The 9,566-nt window shown below is 40.6% G+C and overlaps 1 non-coding gene across 1 annotated transcript; it reads right to left on the reverse strand.

Annotated features, from left to right (window-relative positions):
- Positions 1–4,262: 4,262 nt before the first annotated feature.
- On the reverse strand, positions 4,263–4,366 carry LOC112788460 (small nucleolar RNA R71). The gene has a single exon (XR_003195822.1). It is a non-coding gene; the product is annotated as a small nucleolar RNA R71 (small nucleolar RNA).
- Positions 4,367–9,566: the final 5,200 nt, after the last annotated feature.

Raw genomic sequence — 9,566 nt, forward strand, 5'->3', positions numbered from 1 at the left:
ATATGAGTACATTCATGGGTTTGTGGTATGATCATAAGTTAGCTAAGTTGGTTCAACCATAAGGTGGGATGACAACTATCTGGCCTGAATACTTTGCTTTGAATATACTCATGAGACTAAGTATATAACAAGATCCTAAGAAGAGAAAGAGAAAAGAATAATGAAAGTGAAAAAACAAAAGAAAAAGAGCAAGCAATAAGGCTAGGCACCAATAGTTTTGATCTTAAGATATGTGTCTGTGGTGTTCCTGTGTGAGGGATCTACTTGGATGAATAAGCTCTTAGGGGTGCTTTATCCCTTGGTAACTTGGGTTAACTAACCCGGATTATCAGCTGAAAGTCCATTATCAAGAGTAACCCTCACCACAGAACATTTAGTAACCCAAAGAGGTGCTGGACACTAAGGTCTCAAGAAGGAAAATAAATGAACTATATGCCTGTGGTGTGTATGTATGGGGGAGAGACTTGAGAGAGTAAGTCCTTAGGGGTGCTTCAACACCTAGCACCTTGAACCAACTGGTTTGGGAGTGTTGGCTGAAAGCTTATCTTAAAAAGTTGCCCCCTTACAGAGCACTTAGCCTAAGAACACCAATAAGCTCTGAAATGACAATAAAGGGATCAATGAATAAAAGTCTCATGGGATGTAAGCAAGTTGAGTGTTTTAGGACATGATAAAGGTCTGAAAGCCAATAAAGGAATGAACCTAAGTTGCTATGCATGAAACCACCATAAAATCAGTGATATGACTTCCACAAGAATGACTCATTGCTCTTGGCATTCCATTCATCATTCTCTTGTTCCAGTACTTGCTTAGGGACAAGCAAGCTTTAAGTTTGGTGTTGTGATGCCAAGGCATCTTGGCCAGTTTCACTGACCTTTTCTTTACTGTTTTTAGGATAGTTTCATGCATTCCCTTAGGAAATAAGCTAGTTTTGGGTAGATATTCACTTACACCTTGATTCAAGCATACATTGTGCATTTTACATTATTTCATGCTGATGCCAAGGCATCATAGGCTAGTTTCACTAGCATTTTTCTGTTAGTTTTAGTTGTTTTATGCATTTTCTTGAGCTTAAAGTAACCAAAAATGGTTAAATGAAGAACAAAGTAATGAACCATCCAAACAATATGATTTTGATGCAAATTCCATGAGTTTTAGTTATATTACTTAAATGCTATGAATGAAAGATTTCTCATGAAATTTTGCAAGACTTTGATGCAATTGTTTGGATGATTTCAGGGAAGAAGAGGCTAAGCAAGGAAGCAACAAAATCAATAAAGGAAGCTTGTATATCACATATGGAGTTTAAGTTCCAGTTTAAGCCTAAACTGGAGCTTAAACGCCAAAATCATGAAGGATAAGAAATGCTGGGATTGAAGTTTAACCTCCAGTTTGACCTCAAACTGGAGGTTAAACGCCAGAATGAAAAGCCTCACTTAAGGAGCATTCCACGTTTAACCTCCAGTTTGACCTCAAACTGGAGGTTAAACGCCAGAATGAGTATGCCAACCAGGGAGGAGTTCCACGTTTAACCTCCAGTTTGACCTCAAACTGGAGGTTAAACGCCAGAACCAGGAAGAGTACCAGGGGCCATTCCACGTTTAAGCTCCAGTTTGACTCAAACTGGAGCTTAAACGTGTTCGATAGTTTTTTCACTCCAGGGTTGCTCTCTCCATCTCCACGTTTAACCTCCAGTTTGACCCCAAACTGGAGGTTAAACGTGTTCGACACCTCCAGGGCCACCATTCCAAGCTTCCACGTTTAACCTCCAGTTTGACCTCAAACTGGAGGTTAAACGTGTTCGACCTCCAGTATGCCTACACCCCTTTCCACGTTTAACCTCCAGTTTGACCTCAAACTGGAGGTTAAACGTGTTCGACCTCCAGGATGCCTCATTCCTTTTCCACGTTTAACCTCCAGTTTAACCTTAAACTGGAGGTTAAACGTGTTCGACTACATTACTCTCCAGGGCTACCTTCTTCCATTTCCACGTTTAAGCTTCAGTTTAACCTTAACTGAAGCTTAAACGTGCTTCTACAAATGGCCTCACTGGAAGTGTCTGGCGTTTAAGTTGCAGTTTAAGCTTAAACTACAACTTAAACGCCACTCTTGAAAAGGGTTTCTGGGCCAAAAATATTGTGATTTAAGTTAGTCTTTGAGCACAAGTATTAACTTAAACTTACTTTGGTATGAAACCCAATTGAATATCATGGTTTATGGGATTGGGCCTGAAGGATTGATGAGTTTGAAATCTCAATTTATTGAGTCATGTGTCATTATTTGATTATCACTAAGTTGGCTCAATAAATGTTACAGGATCTGGATCAACAACCTCATCAAGATTATGGATCATAAACCCAAGGCAAAAGGAAAGCAAGGAGAGGCCTCAAAGCCCAAGAAGCACAACTGAAGCTCAATATAGAAAGTGTATAAATAGGATAAAAGTTAAGTTAGAGGGACTGGTACTTTTCACTTTTAGCTAGTTTCCTTTTCTTTGTAATTGAATTCAGAGCTATGATTCACTAAACCCCCTTTTCATTGGGTTAGGGAGCTCTATTGTAATTCAATGAATCAATAATAGTTTATCTTCTTCTTCAATCTTTTCTCTTGAATTTCGTTAGAAAGCTTCTCGATCTAATTCCATTGAGTAGTTGTCTTGGGAAAGAGACCACTCATACTTGGAATCCTTCGGAGCCTTGGGAAAGGAATGGAGGATTCATGCTAGAGAAGCTTTCTCACAGTGGATTGGATTGGGGTTTGGATGGATATTGTGACATGTAATCCTACCAAATTGTGGTTCATGAAATTGTGTGGTATAATCAGTGATCAAGCATCATCTCTTCTTATGAACATTTAAACCAAGGGATTGGGAATTTGTTTGTTTTTAGAGAGCATTGGTGAGCCAAGGAATTGGGATCCAATCATATAAGATTGCCAAGCAAAATTCAATGAATGCATTGGTTGAGGAAGAGATTTACATGTTTTGATTCGGAGATTTCAATATCTCCTAAACCCAATGAATTCCCCATTTCTGATTTCCACTTTCTCTTTACATTCTGCAATTCAATTCTTGCAATCATCCCCATTCCCTTTTAATTTCAGCAATTTACATTCTGCTCTTTAATTCATGCAATTTAAGATTCAGCCATTTAATTTTCTTGTCATTTACTTTTCCCGCCAATTTTACATTCCGCAATTCTCATCTCAAATCTTGATTCCGCTCAACTAGAACACACTTCTAATCCGAATTGCTCACTCAACCAATCCTTGTGGGATTCGACCTCACTCTATTGTGAGTTTTTACTTGACGACGATAACCGGTGCACTTGCCGGAAGGAATTTTGCCGATCGTGCAATTTCCTAAATCGTAGCATAACACGTTTATGCGCATCAAGTTTATGGCGCCGTTGCCGGGGATTGGTTTTCGATTGACAATTCTCAAATTGGAAGCTAACTAGATTGAGCAATTTTCTCTTGCTTTGATTAATTCTGTTCTAGATACTTGTTGAATTTTAATTTCTGCACTTGGTTACATGCTTTCCTTCTTTATGCCTTTAAATCCATGCAACTAACTCACTGACTCACTAACTGTTTGATTTAATTCCTCAATTGATCTAACCATACTCTTCCATTAACCAAGAGTATTTCACTTGTTTGTGTTTGAGCTGTGTTCTTGTATGACAGGTAGGAGATGAGAGACATCAACTCCTCCATATACCGAACCGGAAAGGACCCTTCATAGACTTAGAAGGGAAGCAAGAGGGAAGAGAGTAGTGGGAGAAGAGGAATCTGAAGGAGAATCTGAGGACAATTTTGAGGAAGCTCTAGATCTCAACATGGATAGAGAAGTTCACAACCATGAGAGAGCTGATGGAAACAATGCCATTCCTGAGAGGAGGGTTCTTAGTTCATACATAAACCCAACCTCTGGGAACTGTGGTAGTAGCATCCAGAAACCACCCATTCAGGCCAACAATTTTGAGCTCAAGCCACAGCTAATATCATTGGTGGAAAATCATTGTTCCTTTGGAGGAAGTGCTAATGAAGACCCAAACCAACATCTCACAAAATTCCTGAGAATTTGTGACACTGTGAAGTCCAATGGAGTCCAGGAAGATGCCTATAAACTGCTTTTGTTCCCATTTTCACTTAGGGACAAGGCAGCTAAGTGGCTGGAATCATTCCCAAGGGGGAGTCTAACCACATGGGATGAGGTGGAAGGCAAGTTTCTGGCACGTTTCTACCCTCCACAAAAGGTCAATAGGCTTCGATCTGAGGTCCAGACTTTTAGACAACAAGATGGTGAAACTCTCTACGAGGCATGGGAGAGATTCAAGGACTTGACAAGGAAATGCCCACCAAACATGTTCCATGATTGGGTGCAACTGCACATCTTCTATGATGGGCTCTCTTATGAATCAAGGAAGGCTGTAGACCATTCATCAGGAGGTTCATTGAACAAGAAAAAGACCGTGGAAGAAGCCATTGAAGTGATCGAGACAGTGGCTGAGAATGAGTACTACTATGCATCAGAAAGGCACAACACTAAGGGAGTCATGGAGCTGAACCATGTTGATACAATTCTAGCCCAAAACAAGGTGTTTGCCAAGCAACTAGCAGAGCTTACCAGGCAATTAGAAACAAAGCAAGTGGCTGCAATACACACACAAGATCAAGAGGAAGTAGGCATTGAAGGAGGTGATTGGGATGAGGTTAACTATGTGGGAAACCAACAAAGGCAATCATATGATCCACACTCCAACACTTACAACCCAGGCTGGAGAAACCACCCAAACTTTGGGTGGGGAAACCAACAAACCCAACCACAAAACCACAAACCTTACAACCACAACCAACAAAACAATTCCACATACCAAAACTCCAACCAAAGATCATACCAAGCCACACAAAACACTTACCCCCAACCATCATATCATGGCCAAAATAATCAACATACCCAACCTAATCCGAACCAACAATTTCAAGATCAATTAAACCGGATGGAAGGAATGCTTGCAACCATGAGCCAAGACATAATTGAATTGAAGGCTTTTAAGGAAGAAGTAAATTCTAACTTGCAAAACCAAGGAGCTGCCATCCAGAAGCTAGAAAATCAAATTTTGTATTTGACTAAGCAAGCCCCTGGGACAAGCAGTTCTCATACTGTTAAGGCTATTGCAAGGGAGGAATGTAAGGCCATAACCCTCAGAAGTGGAAAGAATCTAAAGGAGATTTCAAGGGAAACCACAGAGGATGAAGTAAAGGAAAATGTGAAAGACAAAGAACAAGGACAATCTGTTACACCGTTTGCAACAAAAGAAAAAGAAAAAGAGGTCTTGAAGCCTTACACACCTAAAGCACCTTATCCTCAACGTTTGATGAAAAGTGAAAAGGATGGCCAATTCTCCAGGTTCTTGGAGATTTTCAAGAAGCTTCAAATCAACATTCCCTTTGCTGAAGCAATAGAGCAAATGCCACTCTATGCAAAATTCTTAAAAGAATTGATGACCAAGAAGAGAAGCTGGAGAAATGAGGAAACTGTGTTGTTAACTGAAGAATGCAGTGCCATCATTCAGCACAAATTGCCTCAGAAATTGAAGGACCCAGGCAGTTTCCAAATCCCCTGTATTATAGGAGAAGTCATGGTGGAGAAGGCCTTGTGTGATTTAGGGGCCAGCATCAATTTGATGTCGCTAACAATGATGAAAAGAATGAAGATTGAAGAGGCCAAACCAACAAGAATGGCCCTCCAATTGGCAGATCGAACTTTTAAATTCCCTCATGGGATAGTTGAGGATTTGTTGGTAAAGGTGGGAGAATTTATATTTCCTGCTGATTTTGTGGTGTTAGATATGGAGGAAGAAGCCAAAGCTTCAATAATTCTGGGAAGACCCTTCCTAGCTACTGCTGGAGCCATCATAGATGTACAAAAGGGTGAACTCACTCTTAGACTCCATGATGAGAAATTAGTGTTTAATGTATTCAAGGCAATGAGCTATCCATCAGAATCACTAAGGGAGTGCATGAGGGTTGATGTAGTGGACATTGCAGTACAAGAAACTTTTGAGGAAACAATAAAGGAAGTGGCAGAGGAGGAGTTCACCAAGGATATTGAAGTTAGTGATATCAAGGATGATGACACAACTATGCTAAGTAGGCCAGAGAAAGTGAAAGAAGAAAAGGAAGCACCAAAACCTGAGCTCAAAGCATTGCCCCCTAATCTCAAGTATGCATACTTGGGTAGTGATGAGAGTCACCCTGTTATCATTAGCTCGGCCTTGAGCCAAGAACAAGAAGAAGAATTGATCAAGGTGCTGCAAACTCATCAAGATGCCATTGGATGGACCCTAGCTGATTTGAAGGGGATAAGTTCATCCATATGCATGCATAAAATCTTGTTAGAAGAGGATGCTAGACCCTCCATTCAAGCTCAAAGAAGATTGAACCCCGTCATGAAAGAAGTGGTACAAAAGGAAGTGAGGAAGTTATGGCAGGCAGGGGTAATCTACCCCATTTCTGATAGCCCATGGGTTAGTCCCATCCATGTAGTGCCCAAGAAAGGTGGCATAACTGTGGTTCCAAATGAGAAGAACGAACTCATACCCACAAGAACCGTTACTGGATGGAGGATGTGCATAGACTACAGGAAACTCAATGAAGCCACCAGAAAAGATCATTTCCCACTCCCATTCATGGATCAGATGCTTGAAAGGCTTGCCGGACATGCTTACTATTGCTTCTTGGATGGATATTCGGGCTACAACCAAATAGTAGTTGATCCTAGTGATCAAGAGAAAACATCATTTGTTTGTCCATATGGAGTTTTTGCTTATAGACGCATGCCCTTTGGGTTGTGCAATGCACCTGCCACTTTCCAAAGATGCATGCTGTCCATCTTTTCGGACATGATTGAAAAATTTATTGAGGTCTTCATGGACGATTTTTCTGTGTTTGGGGATTCTTTTCCCAGCTGCCTACACCACCTTGCCTTGGTGCTTAAGAGGTGCCAAGAGACTAATCTAGTATTAAACTGGGAAAAGTGTCATTTCATGGTCACAGAAGGAATAGTCCTTGGCCACAAAATCTCTAATAGAGGCATGGAGGTGGACAGAGCTAAGGTGGAAATCATTGAAAAACTACCTCCACCAAGTAATGTCAAGGCAGTTAGGAGCTTTTTGGGACACGCTGGTTTTTACAGAAGGTTTATTAGAGACTTTTCTAAAATAGCCAAACCTTTGAGTAACTTGCTCGTCTCTGATACACCCTTTGTATTTGATAAAAATTGCATGCTAGCCTATGATCTCTTGAAGCAAAAACTTTCCTCTGCACCTATCATTGCCCCACCTGATTGGAACTTACCTTTTGAACTGATGTGTGATGCATCAGACCTTGCTATTGGGGCCGTGTTAGGACAAAGGAAAAACAATTTGGTGCATGTGATTTATTATGCCAGTAAAGTCTTGAATGCTAACCAAAAGAATTACACAACCACTGAAAAAGAACTCTTGGCAATAGTCTTTGCATTTGACAAATTTAGATCTTATCTCATTGGATCTAAAGTCATTGTCTTCACTGATCATTCAGCTTTAAAATATTTACTTGCTAAACAAGAATCTAAACCAAGACTTATTAGATGGGTTCTTTTGTTGCAGGAATTTGACATTGAAATCAAAGACAAGAAGGGTGTAGAAAACAAGGTGGCAGATCATTTATCAAGGATACCATGTGAAGAAGGAAGCACACAAAGCACACATGTAAATGAGTGCTTTCCTGATGAACAACTCATGGTAATTCACAAAGCACCCTGGTTTGCAGACATAGCAAATTTCAAGGCCACTGGGAGTTTACCTTTGGAATTTAACAAACATCAAAGGAAGAAATTGGTAAATGATGCCAAATACTTCATCTGGGACGAACCATACTTGTTCAAAAAATGTTCCGATGGCATACTCAGAAGATGCATATCCGAGGAAGAAGGAAGGGAAGTCTTATGGGACTGCCATGGCTCCACTTATGGAGGGCACTTTGCAGGAGAAAGAACAGCAGCTAAGGTGTTGCAGTGTGGTTTTTATTGGCCCACTATCTTCAAAGATGCAAAAGAATTAGTGAAGCACTGCCATGAATGCCAGAAAGCTGGGAACTTGCCAAGAAGAAATGAAATGCCACAACAATTCATTCTGGAACTTGAATTGTTTGATGTATGGGGGATAGATTTCATGGGACCATTTCCCTCTTCATACTCAAACAATTACATTCTTGTGGCAGTAGACTATGTCTCCAAATGGGTTGAAGCAATAGCAACTCCAACCAATGATAATAAGGTAGTCATGAACTTCCTCAGAAAACACATTTTTTGCCGTTTTGGGGTTCCAAGAGCAATCATCAGTGATGGAGGAAGCCACTTCTGCAACAAACCATTAGAGGCATTGCTTCTAAAATATGGAGTCAAACACAGGGTGGCCACACCATACCATCCACAGACAAGTGGGCAAGCCGAAATATCTAACAGAGAACTCAAAAGAATCCTGGAAAAGACTGTGGGAACTTCAAGGAAGGACTGGTCGATTAAGCTAGATGATGCTCTTTGGGCATATAGGACAGCTTTCAAAACACCAATTGGAATGTCGCCTTACCAACTAGTATATGGAAAAGCTTGCCATCTGCCACTGGAGTTGGAGCACAAGGCATACTGGGCCTTGAAACTTCTGAACTTGGACAACAAAGCCGCTGGAGAAAGAAGGATGTTGCAAATTCAAGAGTTGGAAGAATTCAGAGCGGAAGCTTATGAGAATGCCAAAATTTACAAAGAAAGAGCAAAGAAGAAGCATGACAGCAACATAGCCCCAAGGAAATTTGAAGAAGGGCAAAAAGTATTGCTCTACAATTCTAGGCTGAAGCTATTTCCAGGGAAGCTAAAATCAAGGTGGTCTGGACCATTCCTTGTCACCAAGGTCTCCAATTATGGACAAGTAGAAATCATGGAAGAAAAGTCACAACGAACCTTCATTGTTAACGGTCAAAGACTTAAACATTACTTGGGAGATGTGGAGGAGAAGGACAAAGTTAAATATCACCTCAACTGAGGAAGCTGACCGTCAAGCTAATGACGTTAAACAAGCGCTTGTTGGGAGGCAACCCAACCTGAGGTAATACCTTTTCGCTGTTTCTTTTATTTGTTTCAATAAAAGGGGTAAAGTAGTTTCTGTGCATTGCAAAGAATTAAGTTTGGTGTTTCACACCAAACAATGAATTCATGGATCCATAAGTCAAAGGGGAATGTGTGACTCTAAGTTTGGTGTTCCACCATAAAGATCAACTGAACACAACAACCTTTGAATTATGTGAAAGGAACAACTATTCTAAGCAGTCACAGAAATGCTTAAAACCCTTAGTAGCAACATCATTCCAAGATAACTCAAGGATTCAAAGAACACAGAGAAGTAAGTGGGAGACTAAGTTTGGTGTTCACACACCAACTTAAGAATCCGATACTTACCCACACATAGTTGAGCTAACCACTTAAGTGCTTGAGGAGCAAGCAACTTCATTACTCTTTGCAGGAAAGG

Source organism: Arachis hypogaea, chromosome 20 (genome assembly GCF_003086295.3).
Source record: "Arachis hypogaea cultivar Tifrunner chromosome 20, arahy.Tifrunner.gnm2.J5K5, whole genome shotgun sequence".
In the NCBI taxonomy this organism is placed as follows: domain Eukaryota; kingdom Viridiplantae; phylum Streptophyta; class Magnoliopsida; order Fabales; family Fabaceae; genus Arachis; species Arachis hypogaea.